The following is a 16,377-nucleotide window of genomic DNA, read 5'->3' as shown; positions in this document are numbered from 1 at the left end:
ACTTTTCCTTTAAAAATCAAAACTCAGCTATTGGAGGGGAAGCATTTTTAGGTTGGTGTTTTTAATTCCTTTCTGAAGAACGTTGGGACCAGGATAGAAGTATAAGTGGTTTAAGCTAGTACTGTTTTGGCTATCACGATTTTTCCCCAGTCTCCTACTTGAAATGATTGTGGATCATACCGTACACTTGCACGTGAGGTCAATTAGTGTTGATACCTAGTGGTGTGTACTTGGAGGCTTTCCTTGGGCAGTATGTGTGCTGCCCAAGCACTCCAGCATGTCACTGCAGCACCCAAGCATCTCCCCTGGGAAGCCAAGCACCTCCTGAGGCACACAGACGTCTCCCCAGGTCTGCTTAGTGTCTGGCTGAGTCACTAGGTATCCCCCCTGGAACAAGCAAAGTCCTTGTTTTAGAAACCAAACATGGCCTTGGGGCACAGAAGCACCTCGCTGGATCAGCCCTGCAGTGCCTTGGAGGAGACAAAATCTCCTTGGGCACACCAGGATCTTCCCAGGGCACGCAAGCACCTCCATGGAGCACCATGTGATCTCGATTTCAAGATCCCTTGGTTGCCCTGGGACCTGTGTGGGTGCTGCAGGAAGGTGCCTAGTGTCTAATGGAAGTGAAAAGCATGTCCAAGAAGATGTTTGGGTACTCGAGTGTGGTGCTTGCATGGCCTGGGGAGGTGCTGGAGTGCTCTGGGAGATGCCTGAGATCCCTGGAAATGCCTGGCTACGTGGGTGAGCTGCCTGTGGGATCAAGGGAGGTGCTTGAGAGCCCTGCTGAGATGCCTGGGGATGCAGGAAGCTGTGTGGGTGCTCGAGAGAAATGCTTGAACAGTGTGGGGAGATGTTTTGGAGCTCCAAGACGACACTTCTGTGCCCCAGGGAGATGCACGCTTGCTCTAGGGAGGTGCATGGCTGCTGTGTGGAGATGCTTGGGTGTTCCACGGATGATCCAGGGTGCCCATGGAGATGCGTGGGTGCCCCCAGGTAATACTTTGGTTCCTCTGGGTTTGCTCAAGGAATGGATGTGTACAAGAATGATACTTGGGTTCTGTAAATACGCTTGGAAACCCTCACTGCTTTCAGTGCATACAGGGGGGATTCTAAAGACGTAACTGCAAAATATTGCACTCAAAAGTCCCCTTTATTTAAAAAAAAAAAAAAAAAAAAAAAAAAGATTCTATAAATCCTGAACCTTCCATCTCCTCGTCTACCACCACCTCTACTACCTCCTCCTCCTTCCCCACCAGCTCCAGCTCCAGCTCCAGCTCCAGCTCCAGCTCCACCTCCTCCTTCTCTTCCTCCTCCTCCTCCTCCTCCTCCTTCTTCTCCTCCTGCAGCACCACCTCCACAACCTCCTCCTCCTTCTGCCACCCCAACACTCTGTTTCCCATTGTCCCAGTTGACCCTTTTATAGGGAGGGGAAGACACACCCCGTATTGATGACAAGCCATTTGCAATACAACTAACAATGGCTAGTCAGCCAATCAGGGCCAGGCAACGCATCACAGGAAGTCATGAAGATGCTGGGACCAGTCAGCTTCTGCCTTACAGGGCCACGGTGCCATGGTCCTACTGAGTCACAAACGGAACTAGAACTAGGAGCGGTAGGCAGTGCTCACCACCAGAGCCTTCCAGAGAAGCCACCTTTGCACACGTGGTCCCTGGCAATTGCTCCTGACATCTCTGGGCTCAAGGTCATTGGTAGCAGCATGCCCTTGTGAGGGGCACGCACAGCAAGGTGGCCAGGAAGCTTGTGCCAGAAGTGAAGCCACAGGAATCCTGCAATCTCTCTGCTGGCCCTCAGGACATTGCCTCAGTGCAGCTTCAATCTTGGAGGCCAGCATTTGTACCTGAGTCAGGGGCAGGCAGGAGCCTTCTGTGTGAGGGACCTGAGGCCCCAAGGAGGTTGTTGGGCCTTCAATTGCCAATTCTTTTTCAGTTAAGATGAGCATGTAAAAGTTGTGTTTTCGAAAGAATGGTGACAAAGATGGGAAGTTGAGGAATTTCCACTCTACAGCCACAATTCTCCTTCTTTCACCTGCATTGCACACCTGTGTCTGCTGTGTTCTCACTTCTGCACTTGAACAGCACAAACCCTCACTCCTTTCAGTGCATACAGGGAGGATTTTAAAGACATTACTGCATAACATTGCACTCAAAAGTCCCCTTTCTTAAATAACTAAATAAATAAATAAATAAAAATGGTAATAAAAAAAGATTCTATGAATCCTGAATCTTCCATCTCCTCATCCACCATCTCGTCCACCACCACCAGCACCACCACCAATACCACCTCCTTGTCCTCCTCCTCCTCCTCCTCCATCTGCCATCCCCAACACTCTGTCTGTACAGCCACCTCCTTCTTTCACCTGCATTGCACACCTGTGTCTGCTTTGTTTTCACCTGTGCACTTGAACATTCATGGAAGATTAGCACAAGCTTATCACAGGACTTAGTTTATTAACATTTTTATCAAATGCATGGATACAGTAATCTAAAAAATGTACGTACAACAGTAGATAATCAAAGCAATAAAGACAAAAGAGCAAAATATGATCAAAGCAGCAAAGCAGAAAAAAAAAAAAAAAAAAAAACTTTTCACTTTATAATATTTATGAAACTGCTTTTTCCTACACAATGTTTCTAATCAATCACATAAACATTTGAAATAGTCCATCCCAAAATATTTTAACTACTGCTAGCAGCAAATGCACTTGTGAAAGCCAAGGAAACGTTCTGGCTTGCTACACTTTCTTTATATAAAAGATAGACATCTTTTCAAGCAACTTATTTCTTACTTTAACTCTTCCTGGAATGTGACTTGTCCAGCAAAGCATAACTGCAGTGCTTTGAAGCAGAAGGAAAGAGAGAAGCAAAAAATACTGAAAGAGCTCAAAGGCAAAGAAAATATGGGACTATAGCCTATGGCACAATATCTGCACAATCCAGAAGACCAACAAGGTGCATAACATTGCACTCAAAAGTCCCCTTTATAAAAAAAGGAAAAAAAAAAAAAAAAGATTCTATTAATCTTTTGCAGTTCTTCAACATAAAAGAGCACTCCAGATTTTTGGAGAATCACCATGTTGTTACAAGTTACAGCTAAATATTCTTTGCAGGCATTTAAGCAAATTCTTGGCAGATCCATCTGTAATCACTTAAAGGGAAGCTGCCTCTCAGCTGGGTTGTTTTATTTTTTTATTATTTTTGTTCTTGGCTTTAAGATACGTAAGTTTCATTTCAGGATCTCATTCAAGAGAACATCTGTCCTTTAGAGGCATGGCTTTGGACATGCCTTCCCTTCCAGTTTTTTTTCTTGGAATGACCAACCAAGATTTGCTTGCTAGTAGTTCTCTGAAGCTCTGAATTGAAGTTTTGATGGTTGGACTCAAAACTGTCTCTTAAAAAGGTGTTTCCTTTGCTCTCTTGAAAAGAGGTGGTAATGGGACTATTAGGGGACTGCAAATGTCTTGGGTGCTCTGAAGCTGCTAAATCACTGCTAAAGCACTGAGTACTTAATGCTGTTTACAGAAGTTGTGTGTTTGAAGAGTAGTACTCACTTGGCATAGTGCTTGTTTTGCTTTTGGTGCTCTTTTGTGCCTTTTTTTTTTTTTTTTAATCTTGTTTTAAAGCTTAAAGGTCAAAAATTGAGAGCCTGTTCCAGAGGTCATAGTATCTTAATTTCTGAAGGGGTGGGAGAGTAATTTTAAGAGATTGATGGTTTTTCGTTTGGCTGTTTAGGTTTGGTTTTGTTTCTTTGTGGAGAGGACTTGACCTTCTGCAGTATTTCTGAAGTTTTTGGCATTTAGTGGAAGCAAGCAGTACACCTGTTCTCAACATCTAGTTAAGCACTCAAATCTTGATTTACCCCCATGCCGCTTCCCCCTGAAGGGAAATGAGATAAAGGGGAATTAATAAGGGGATGGCCAGGCTTGCTACAGGCTCACTTTCTCCAGAATCTCTTTTTAACCTGGCAGCATGCTTGCATGTCCGCAGCAAAGGTGAATTTCTCCTTGGGGTGCTTGTTGACAGGAAGGTTGTTGCAGGCAGGTGAGAAGGCAGCAAACTCTTCTGAGCCTGGACGAGGGTCAGTGTCACTTCTGGGCCTCGTTGGAATAGGGTGTCGATTAGGAGAAGTCTCTGTTAAGGGCATCTAGCACTAGCTGTTGCTCTGGGTTACTTACTTCTCTCTTTTGCTCTTTTCCAGAAAGGTGAAAGGAGAGACAGGTTCTCTGTGTGTGCCTTGTCTTCTGCCAGGATGTTGACAAAGAACTCGGTGATGAGGTTTTCAAGGGGCAGAGGTGGCTTTTTTCTGAGATCAGTTCTGCCATGCTTCCGGTTGCTCACTGTCCCCCAGGCTGAAGCGGCGAGCCCAGCAAACGATTAATTTGAGCTCTTTGTTGTGTGAACTTGCGTAGGGAGGCTAGGAAGAAGACGGTGTTCAGGCCTGCCAGTTCCATGCTCTGACCTTTTCCATCCTTGGGTGACCCACGTGTCCCGGCTCATCCTGAAATTGCATCCAGTGCAGGTAGTGCGTGCTGTCCCCGATGCACTTTGTGTTTGCCAGACCAGCTCTTCCTTAATTCCTGCAGCGTGCCCTGTAAATGTACCGCTGTGCACTGCTTGTAACTGAGCTGCTTTACGAGGACTTTGTAGTCTGATCGCTGTGAGGCTAGATGGGAATACAGGGCATGCTTGACCCAAAGTCTACGATCCCCAAGTGTTGGGCAAGTATGGATTTAGGCTCTTGAAGGTCAGATCCATCACTAGCAAAGTAAATCCCTCCCGTTAGAGTGGCAGTATTTGCTGTAACACTGTAGCCGAAGGCAGCAATAGGAGTTTAAGTGGAGGTGGCTGGCTGCTTGCCTGCTGAAGATGAAACCTTTTTTGGTCCATAAACCAATTCTTCACCATGCTGGCTTGGGGAGAGCAGTCTCATGCTCTGTGGGGACGTGGCAAATGTCAGCAGGCTGGGTAAACGTGGCTAAACAGCTTTGGGCTTGTGTGGTGATGGCCGGAGGGCACAGCTTCTGCTGCTGGTGAGGAAACGTTTAGTCCTCCCCCAGACTGAAGCCAGGAGAAGTTGTTCACTGTGAAAACAGGAAACTTCTGCTTTTACGAGTGGTGTTTATCATGATGAGTGCAGTCAGTGCATCTTCCAGAGGGCAGAAATATTGAGTACATTATGCAGAGGCAAGAACAAAGTGCTGCTGCGCCTCAGTCCCCTCCCAGCCCAGATTTAACAGGCTTCCTGCCTTTAGTTAAAAATGTTAGTGAGAGTCTTGCTCTGAAAGGGCAGGATTAGTGACAGAGCTGGGGAATTCATCTCCTTGGGCTCCAACAGTTGATGAGCCTGGGGGCAACTTTAAAAAACGCTGCTGTCTTTGAAGAAGCTGGTAAATTATGAATGATGCCCTGTTGGCTTTATGTGGAATTTGAACATTCTGAAAAGCTGCAGGGAGGGGGGCAGAAAGGGGCCAATAAATTGAAGCTGAGCCACTGGGAAGCTAAGACAAACTCGTAACCTTGTCATTTCACAGGGAGTCAGCCTGCTTAACCACGTCAGTTACACAAACCAGATGCACAGCTCTTACGGTGTAGCTGAGAAAGATGACTGCTTCAAGTTTCACCTATTTTATCAATGTTACCAGCATTAAGCATTTACTTGAGCCACAGGTGAAGACTCTTGACCAGCAGTGCTCAGTTGATTCAGCATTCCTATCCTTGGGCTCAGCACTTAGGGACAGCTAGATGGTAACTTCAGTTCCTCACACAGCATTTCTTGTCCTGCTGGTGCAGTAAACTAACTCACATGTTCAGGCATTCCATTTGTATTACAGGTGTGTTTCATCCACCTTGGTGATGAAAGGTTGTTATTTTTGTAACTGTGTTTTCCTTTCACTGTTTGCAATCTCTCCCTTCACCTTCATCTTCTTTCCTTCTTCTGGGCAAGGCAGAAAGAGGATCTGCAGAAAAGGAAACTGAGCTACCCTCTGGTTACCCAGTGGCTTTGTCATCTACAAATTTTCAGACAGTTTAATCCATCTTTGCTTATTGCAGTTATCTTCAAATGTGTCCATTCATAAACACGCCTATTCAAGCACGTAGACCAGGCTAGCCAAAACCTCTGCCCCACTTCTGGGCAAAGAAAACCCTCAGCACCCAACCTGGCGACTGACCCCACTGCACTGGCAGAACACCACCGCCCCTCCCTCTGCCCCGTAGCTGCAGCCTTCAGCTGCAAGCTCGGGTTCGTGCCAGGTTTGCTGTGCGGGCCAGGAAGGCTGCCACGGCCACGCTCCACAGGAGAGGCCAGACGTGGAGCAAAGCACCTCAGGGGCTGGGTACCTTCATACCTGGAACTTAAACCCTGACATACAGGCGAGGGAAATGTTTTCTTCAAAAAGCAAAAAAACAAGCAAACAAAATCTGCCTTCCACAGGCCGCACCGTGGGATATGGTGGTGCTCTGCGGGTTCAAGAAGCAAGTGAAGGACATCAAGTAACAGGTTGCATGAGAAGGTACCGAGAATGAGACAGGTCTTAGAAACAAACAAACAAAACAACTTGCAAAAACCATGGCAACATTGTTCTGTGAGCACTGTGGCATCGCAGGTCACCCAGAACGGGTAGGTGAGCGTGCCCTCCCCGGAGAACAACCCACAGCAGAGCAGGCTGACCAAACTGATTTCCTTCTGACGTGTAACATTTGATTTGCCAGGGTCATGTAAGAGTCATGTAATTTCTCCGGCACACTCAGGCAAATATGTTTAAAGATGCCTTTGTGATCTCCAAATCAACCTCATGGTCTCTTGCTCTGCTCTTAAACACCAACAGGGAGATACCGGGAGGATGAAATCGCTACCTGCATTGCAAACTAACAACCCATTTCATGTACACAGACAATTTATTCCCTCTCCATCTGACTAGAATGTGAAGACTGAAGTCATTTTGATCTAAAATGTCCAGACAGTAAATGTGAAGATAATTGCTTTGAAATTGTTTCTCAGAAGGAAAAAAGTCAATTATGATCTTGCCTGTGCATAATATACTCAATGTTTCTGCCCTTTTGAAGATGCACTGAGTCATATTTTCTACAAAGTTGTCTTAGGAAATTTTCCTTTCTGGTAACGACACCAGCAACTACATAGAATTCTCTTACATTGATTATAGTATGATTTTTTGTTCAGAGTATTGCTGGTATTTTGTTAACAGATTCTCAGAAGCATACTCATTTCTTATTTCGGAAAATTCATGAAATCTCATGCAAAGCCTACTCCAAAATCAGTACATCCAATTAATTTCTATCCAGATGGCAAGAGCCAACTTTTGCCTCTTTTGTTGAAAGTCAAGGTTTTCAGCACTTGACGAGTTCTATTTGCAGACCCCAAATTTCTAGTCTCCAAATTCTAGAAATCCCATTTAGTTTTTCTGTCTGTGTTTTTAATGCTTTATATAAAAAGATGGTCCACAGGGTAACGAAATATTGCATTGTAGAGACACTGTATGTGCGAGCTGACTCCTGACTGCATCAGGCCTGATCAAGTTTAGTCTGTCCATTGGTGAGAGCGAATAAATGGATAAACTCGTTGCAGTCCTGGTTAACGGAGATCCCTGAATAGTTCTGCACCTATTCCTCGAGCATTTCTTCCTAGCATTGCTCCCAGCAGAGCTGATAGATTTATTTGCATTGGTAAAAGAAAGGCAGGAAAACTAGCACCAGCATAAAAGCAGAGAGGCTAGGGGATTGGAAATTGCGCTAGCCCTCTGGTGTCTGCCTTCTGTTATCTTCTCCTTCAGGGATCTTTAAGGAGCCTGGATACATTGGTCTCTCTGTCAGGTCTCAGGAGTCCTAGACAAATGGAATTCTGTGGCCATCACATCCTTAATTGCCGTGCTTTCATTGTGGAAACCTTCTCCAGAAAGAAAGGGTCTTGTTTTTATAGCTATTTAGCAACTCCAGACATTGTTCCTAATCTTCTTTATTCTAAGGGAAAAAAAAATCACCAACAGAGTAGCGTACCCTATACATACACATCAATGGGACCTAAGACAGCTTTATAGAGCCTTGTGCCATCTCCTTAGATTTGTGGTGGGATGAACTCTAGGAAATGGCATTCAGGTGGTGAAGAAGAGTTTCTGGAAAAACATGTTTCTGACATATATCAAGCTGAAGCTGAGTCCACGCAAAATGAGTTTCTGGAAGAAAGTGAAAATGTTCTTCAAGAACAGACAAATAGCAATGAAAGAGCATTTTCTGGGATAGACAGTGAGAGAAGCGGGGGAGATGTTGATCTGACTGAACCTGATGCTGAAAAGGAGAGCGCCAAGCTTCCTGGACATTCAGCACTAAGATGGGAACCTCTAAATTCTGAAGAGCAAACTTCAAATGCTAAGTGAAAAGTCCAAAAGGTCATTTAGCACCTTCTTCTCGCTGAGGAGGATTAGCTTTAGCCTTCCGTTTCACTCTATTTTTTCTGTTACAGCTCTCAAAAATCATCACCTGGTTTATTCCGTGATGATGTTGCTCCTCTAATTATGCAAGCTAAGGCCACGTGTTTCTGGGGGTGCTGTTTTTTTTATTCTAAAGTCTGTTTTTTCAAACGGTACCTAACTGCAAACCAGCAATCACTGACATCCTTTTATTGTACGATGCACTTTCCAATGATGAGCAGCATAAATGTGCAGTTAAAAAGCTGCAAGATCTGTAGCCTAGCTTCCAAACATGCTTTTTAGAGGGCCGTGAGCTGTTGCAACAGCTTCTCTAATGAAATGCAGGAGTGCCTTTGCTGTGGCAGAAACTATCCTACAAGGAGGATCATGCCCCTAGGTGTGACAGATTGCTTAGTAATAAAAGATTGTCTGAAATGGAAGTGTTTCCTTTCTCTGAAGTCTGAAAAATGAACTCATTTTCTCCACTGAAATCTCATGGGATATTTAATCTGTTCCCCAAAGCGTCCCATTTTCTTTAATCGTGTAAGAAAGTAGGATGTCACTTGTATTATTGCTTAACATCTGGAAGCATGAGGAGGGTATTCAAAGGATCTCGTGCTCTTCTAAAGGTGTTTTTTTTTTTTTTTTTTTTTTTTTTTTTTTTTCCCCATTGTTTTCTTCAGAAACTATTCTGCACTGTCATTGAGCTAAGTAAGGGATCTGACGTATTTGACTTGGAAAAAGTATATGGCAGGATTCATCAATGTATTTACAAACATGTGGAGGACTATGACAGAACGGATTTGGTGGAGGTAATTGTTGTTTTGTCTTATAGCACTTAGTGTCACTGTTATGCAGTATTTGTGCATTCTGGCTCTCACGGTTATTTAGCATTGCTCTTACCTGCTTAGTGCGTCCAAGGGAGGTGCTTGGGTTGCCCAGGAAGATGTTGGTGTTTCCTGAGAGGTGGTAGTCAGTGGGTACTGAGTGGTGCTGCTGGAGTGACTCAGGAAGATGCCTGGGTTGTCTGGGGTGGTGCTTGGTTCCTCAGGAATATCCCTGGGTGCCTGGGGCTATGATTCGCTTCCCAGGGCAAACAAGCATCTCCCTGCAGTACGTAAGCGTACCTATGGGGCAGAAGAAAAACCTCCCTGGAGCACATAATGCTATCCCGTGTTCACCAAAGGTTCTGCCCCTGTCAAAGGATCTCCCTGCAGCACAGAAGCACCTTCCTGGAACACCCAAGCACCTCACTGGAGTACCCAATGATTTCCCCATCGCAGTCTTCCATCTGAGTGGAGAACCCAAGCATCTCCCCAGGAGACAAAAATCTCCCTGGGCACACCAGGATCTTCCCAGGGCACGCAAGCACCTCCATGGAGCACCATGTGATCTTGATTTCAAGATCCCTTGGTTGCCCTGGGACATGTGTGGGTGCTGCAGGAAGGTGCCTAGTGTCTAATGGAAGTGAAAAGCATGTCCAAGAAGATGTTTGGGTACTCGAGTGTGGTGCTTGCATGGCCTGGGGAGGTGCTGGAGTGCTCTGGGAGATGCCTGAGATCCCTGGAAATGCCTGGCTCCCTGGGTGAGCTGCCTGTGGGATCCAGGGAGGTGCTTGAGAGCCCTGCTGAGATGCCTGGGGATGTAGGAAGCTGCATGGGTGCTCCAGAGAAATGCTTGAACACTGTGGGGAGATGTTCTGGAGCTCTAAGACAACACTCCTCTTCCTCCTCCTCCTCCTCCTCCAAGACACACCCCCTATTGATTTCAAGCCACTTACAACAGTTTCAAGACAGCTAACAATCACTCACCAGCCAATCAGGGGACAGGCAGAGCATCACAGGGGGTCATGAAGATGCTGGGACCAGTCAGCTGCTGCCTTACAGGGCCACAGTGCCATGGTCCTACTGAGTCACATACAGGACTAGAACTAGGAGCGGTAGGCAGCACTCAGCACCAGACCCTCCTAGAGAAGCCACCTTTGCACATGTGGTCCCTGGCAATTGCTCCTGACATCTCTGGGCTCAAGGTCATTGGTACCACCATGCCCTTGTCAGGGGCACACAAGAGCAAGGTGGCTAGGAAGCTTCTGCCAGAAGTGAAGCCACAGGAATCCTGCCATCTCTCTGCTGCCCCTCAGGACATTGCCTCAGTGTCCTGTTGGGCCTTCAGTTGCCAATTCCTTTTCAGTTAAGATGAGCATGTAAAAGTCATGTTTTAGAAAGAATGGTGACAAACATAGGAAGTTGAGGAATTTCCACTCTACAGCCACAATTCTCCTTCTTTCACCTGCATTGCACACCTGTGTCTGCTGTGTTCTCACCTCCTCACTTGCACAGCACAAACCCTCACTCCTTTCAGTGCATACAGGGAGGATTTTAAAGACATTACTGCATAACATTGCACTCAAAAGTCCCCTTTCTTAAATAACTAAATAAATAAATAAATAAAAATGGTAATAAAAAAAGATTCTATGAATCCTGAATCTTCCATCTCCTCATCCACCATCTCGTCCACCACCACCAGCACCACCACCAATACCACCTCCTTGTCCTCCTCCTCCTCCTCCTCCATCTGCCATCCCCAACACTCTGTCTGTACAGCCACCTCCTTCTTTCACCTGCATTGCACACCTGTGTCTGCTTTGTTTTCACCTGTGCACTTGAACATTCATGGAAGATTAGCACAAGCTTATCACAGGACTTAGTTTATTAACATTTTTATCAAATGCATGGATACAGTAATCTAAAAAATGTACGTACAACAGTAGATAATCAAAGCAATAAAGACAAAAGAGCAAAATATGATCAAAGCAGCAAAGCAGAAAAAAAAAAAAAAAAAAACTTTTCACTTTATAATATTTATGAAACTGCTTTTTCCTACACAATGTTTCTAATCAATCACATAAACATTTGAAATAGTCCATCCCAAAATATTTTAACTACTGCTAGCAGCAAATGCACTTGTGAAAGCCAAGGAAACGTTCTGGCTTGCTACACTTTCTTTATATAAAAGATAGACATCTTTTCAAGCAACTTATTTCTTACTTTAACTCTTCCTGGAATGTGACTTGTCCAGCAAAGCATAACTGCAGCGCTTTGAAGCAGAAGGAAAGAGAGAAGCAAAAAATACTGAAAGAGCTCAAAGGCAAAGAAAATATGGGACTATAGCCTATGGCACAATATCTGCACAATCCAGAAGACCAACAAGGTGCAGAAAAATTTTCTTGCTGTGCTGGGATGAGCTGGAAGCAATCAGGGTTAAAAAAAGAAAAATGAAAAAAGAAAAGACCAACCAACCTCTAAAGTGCTACTTACAGGTGTGAAGCAACAGTCATGACTAAAGCTGGTCATGTCTTTGGCAGGTAGTGGTTCATATTAATAATGTTCCAGGCTTTCAAAAGCAGCCTGTATGTCTAAATCAACTAATTCCCACAGCCTTTGTGTGTGGTAAGCAAGCAATGCTATCTCTTTTCTGAGATAAGGAAACCAGAAGGAACTGAAATCTTTACAACAAGAATGTGAAACAGACAGGATGAGGACCCCTTATTTCTTTTGTTTAGAGCTGTGTTTTGAAGACTCCTTCCAGCTTGTTTCTCTGTCACCTTTCATGTTACTTCGAGGTATCTGTTCAGATCTCAAAAATGAAAATGTACGGAGTTGCTGAAACCCCTGGGTTTCAAGGCTCTGGGAGCCTTGAAAGACCTACAAGGGCACATGAAAAGTGTTTCATGCTTTGGTCTTGCCATTTAAAAATGCCATTAGGTGGTGTTTGCAAAGAAAAATGTGAAAAACATGCAAAATGCAAGCTTTATTTTAGAATGAAAGCTGACACTTAAACATATACGGAGAGCAGCTGGGAAACTGAATGTAGCATTTCACATTGACATTCATTTGACATGATGTAATTTCATGTGGGAAAAAAATGAAACTTATTTGAAAAGCTTGCTCTATTAATCCTCAAAATTACTTCAAGGCAGGGATTTTAATAACAAGGAGGATCTGCATGGCTGGCCCCGGCTAAGATCTTCAGGGCTTTCCAAGTTTTTAGTGACGATTTGTAACATACCTGGAGCCAGAGGTATCCACCAACCTTCTGGTAGCAAGGTGAGATGTGTATTTTCGGAAGGGGTTAAGAAGATTTATCCTCTTCCTTCTGAGCAGTATGATTTTATCAGCACTCCCACTGGGTGGGCCTGTGCTTGCTCTTGCAGTTTAACCAGGGATATCTTTACTGAAAACCACAGTGGCTAGAATCCCAACCCTACTCAAACTTATGGCAAAAACTTCCAAGTGCTTTGATGAAACTTGTCTGGTATTAATTTCCTGGCTGACTTCAAAGTCCCAATGAAAGACAAGAAATGCTTCATTACTTGTCCCATACCAACAAGACAATACATTTAAGACCCATGGTGCTCAGCAAGAACTGCAGAAACCAAGAACTGTGGGAAAAAGACCTGATAAATGGGTACTATAGTACACAGAAACAAACATAAACCATAGTTCATGCTGGAACTGCCCTGCCTGGTACACACTGATCTGAAAAGGATGAACCCAGAGCCTCTTCACCCAGTTGTTAATGGATCCTGTTGCTCTGCTGCACTGATTTAAAAGCCATCCCCATGCACGTGTCACACACACCAAGGTAAAACCTCACCCAGACACAGACAGGACATTTCAGGCCAAACTTAGCTTTGGGGACTGCTGGAAAGTAGGCCTCATCCTCAAGGCATGCACAGGCTAGATGAGATGGGGCTCCAGGCACCTCTTCACCTGCGGAAACACACTGTCATCAGGCCATCAGGCACCACCACGCCAGACAATTTTTTTTCTGTTAAAATAGCCTTCTCAGATGCCCTGCGGTATTCAAGTGACCTGCTTTGCTCCAATTCTAAAGACTGCTGTTACAACCCACCTTGCCTGCAGCACCTGATAAACAGAAGAGAAAGCAACCGCAGCACTTGGAAACCATCACCGCACATGTCACTCCTTGTCGCTCTCTGGCCTTATCTCAAATCCTCAGCCACTTCTGTGGCGAGCCTGTCATGGCACCTGCAGAGCAAGACAGAGACCCTTCATAGTCACCTCGCGCTACTTCGCCATTCCACTCCAACCAAGCTCACAACCAGACACCTTTCTCGTGCTGCTTTCAGAGTGCAGTTTTCCCCTCTGAGCCTGTGTGAGGCACCTGCAAAAGAGGAAGAAAAGCATAGGCCAAGGCAGCATCCAAAGCTGCAACACAGCTAGGACACTTACTCTCATCTGCTGCCTTACTTCTGCCCGCTCACCTGCCCCTGAGGTAGATGCTTCCATCTGCCCTCTTAATCCAGCTACAACACCTCGAAAAGGCAAAGAGGGTACGCTTAGAATGACAGGGAGAACTGCAACTCAGAAATAGCTGCTACATCTGTTCATCACTCACCTTGCCAGAGGCAGCTCTGGGTGTGATGTCCCAGGTTGTACACTGCATTTCAGCTTTAACAAATTAAAACATAGTGAGAAGATAACCATTAAGCTGCCAGCATTAGCACCCATCCCTCAAAAACCCAAGGGACCCCATTTTTATTGTTATAATTTTGGAACAGCAGACAACTTGCCTCGGCACCACAAAACTAGACCAAGATAGTCACCAAGCTGCCAAACAAGAGCTTTGACAGTTCCAGGAGGTGCTCTTTCTTTTGACTCGTTCCTCCTTAGGTCTATCTGAGGCTGGCCAAAAAAAAAACAAAAAAAAAAAACAAACAAAAAAAAAAAACTCCACATCTGCAAGCTTTCAAGATTCAACAGACCTCTTTTCTAGCACTATTCAAGCACTATGTGAACAGCTGCTCGCAAGCAACGTGCCCAGCGGCAGACCGGATGTCTTTGCCAAAACAGTTTGGACAATGTATTACTACACTGATGGACTGCCACATTAGCTATCACCACTAACTGCCAGGCAGGACAGCTCCAGGCCAAACACACACACACACACACACACACACACACACTACAAATGTTATGAACAGGAGAACACCAGGCACCAGAAGAATGACTCCCAGAAGGAAGCCCTACAGCAACAGCAAGTCGGCACAGATGATCTGAGGCAGCCCCAGAGAGAGACTCAAATTCCATAACCTGCGACTGTAAGCAATTGCCAGAACTGGGATGATGGAGGCATAAAATGCCTGCATTTAATACAAGAAACTGGAAGGATGAGGAGTGCAAACCCCATAAGAAAAACGCTTTGGAAATGAATTCCCAAGCCAGAGCTCCTCATGAAGCCCAGATGACTTCTGCAAGAATGAGGATGGAAACAGATGTGATCTGAAACCAAATATGATGGCAAGACCTGAAATGCATCTGCACTTTAAGCTGCGACTGCAACACAAGAAGCTCTCGGATCAGCCCTACCATGATAAAACAAACATTTAGGACCTTTGGTGTGGCTGCAAAGCTGCCCATCTAATCTGTCCAGTGGAAGAAGGCAATGAGGATAACAACGCCTGAGGAGCACGTAACATATGATGATCATATCAGGAAAGATTTTATACAAAAAATACATGCACAGAAGAAATGATCTCTTTAAGCTCCCACTGCAAGACAAGAGGTGCTCTACTTCCGGTTGAGCATCAGCATTATTCCAATAAGGTCAAGTGTTCAGTACCCTCAGGATGACTTCCCTAGGGTCTGCCGAGCACCAAGAGCAACAGCACAGCACAGAAAACAAAGAACACAGACACCAAGCTGGAACTGCCCCGCCTGGCACATGCTCACACTCTACCTGACAGGACCCCCCCACACATACTCTCTTTCTGCCTGACTGTGATCAATCCTGAAAGGCCCCATCCACTGCAATGACTTAAAAGCACATACCCTCGCCCTATGGGTCCATTCACAACCCCAACCCAAACATAGCACTTTCCCCCCAGCTTAGCTTGGGAATGCTGGGAGGCAGGTTCCATCCTCAACAAGGAACACAAAGGCTAGCCAGGATGTTGCTTCAGGCACAAGGCTCCTCTTCACCTGCAGAAATAAAGTGCCATCAGGCACCGGCATGCCAGCCAAATGTCCTCCAATGCAACACCCTCCTCAGAAACAAAACAGTAGTCAACTGACCTGCTCTACTACTGAAGTCAGCTAGACAACCGCTAAACAACTCCCTGCCTCCCCCTGCCAACCACCCCCCAACACACAGTATTTGCCCCTGGACTTAATTCTCAGGGCTCAGAATCCATCCTCAATGTGGACCACAGAGGCCAACTACGATGTTCCCAGTATCTTTATCCCTGGAAAAGAAGAGTCACCCAGAGGTGGACCAATAGACTACCAAAACAAAAACATTGCCCGTTTTTCCAACTTTTCTCCACTCACCTTCCCAATCCAGGCTTAGCGCTTCCATTTGGTGTGCCGAGCCAAGGTCATGTGGCTTAGACCAAGGAGAAAGAACAGACAAACGTGACAATCTACAAAACAGTCTATACCAACTCCTTTCCTCCCCTACCCCAACAGCCAAGAAGCCCCAGACCCACGTCCCCCAACCCAGTACCACTGCTTTGCTCACCTAATGCCCCAAAGAGATGCATCACGCTCACTGCTCCTCTTGCGCTCTGAGCATCTCCGGCATTTCAGGAGCTGGACCCGCTGATGCCTGGCATGCCTCAGGAACATGACAGGAGATGCACAATGCTATCGCAAGTGCTTGCCAAGCCTGTCTGGCAGGCAAAACAGACTAACACAATCCACCAACCAACTCAGGGCCCACAATGCCATCCACTCACCCTCGTGCCTCGTTCAAGTTTCCAGCTTAGTCCGTGCTCATGACCTGGGCTGCAAGAAACAAAAAGAGAAGGTCATACCCATGATGGACACGCAAACAGTACAGCTCCTTGCAGAGGACTCAAGCACAGAGACCAGAGCCAGGAAAAAAAAAAAAAAAAAAAAAAAAAAAAAAAAAA

At 45.5% G+C, this 16,377-nt stretch overlaps 1 long non-coding RNA gene across 1 annotated transcript; it reads right to left on the bottom strand.

The window, feature by feature from the left end:
- Nucleotides 1-14,847: 14,847 nt before the first annotated feature.
- On the bottom strand, nt 14,848-16,073 carry LOC118175123. Its single transcript, XR_004754890.1, has 3 exons — nt 15,984-16,073; nt 15,794-15,848; nt 14,848-15,708 (listed from the first exon to the last, which is right to left on the bottom strand). It is a non-coding gene; the product is annotated as an uncharacterized LOC118175123 (long non-coding RNA).
- Between the last annotated feature and the right edge of the window lie 304 nt (nt 16,074-16,377).

This window comes from Oxyura jamaicensis, chromosome 15 (assembly GCF_011077185.1).
Source record: "Oxyura jamaicensis isolate SHBP4307 breed ruddy duck chromosome 15, BPBGC_Ojam_1.0, whole genome shotgun sequence".
NCBI classification, from domain to species: Eukaryota; Metazoa; Chordata; class Aves; order Anseriformes; family Anatidae; genus Oxyura; species Oxyura jamaicensis.
This window is presented reverse-complemented; position numbering and strand designations above follow the sequence as displayed.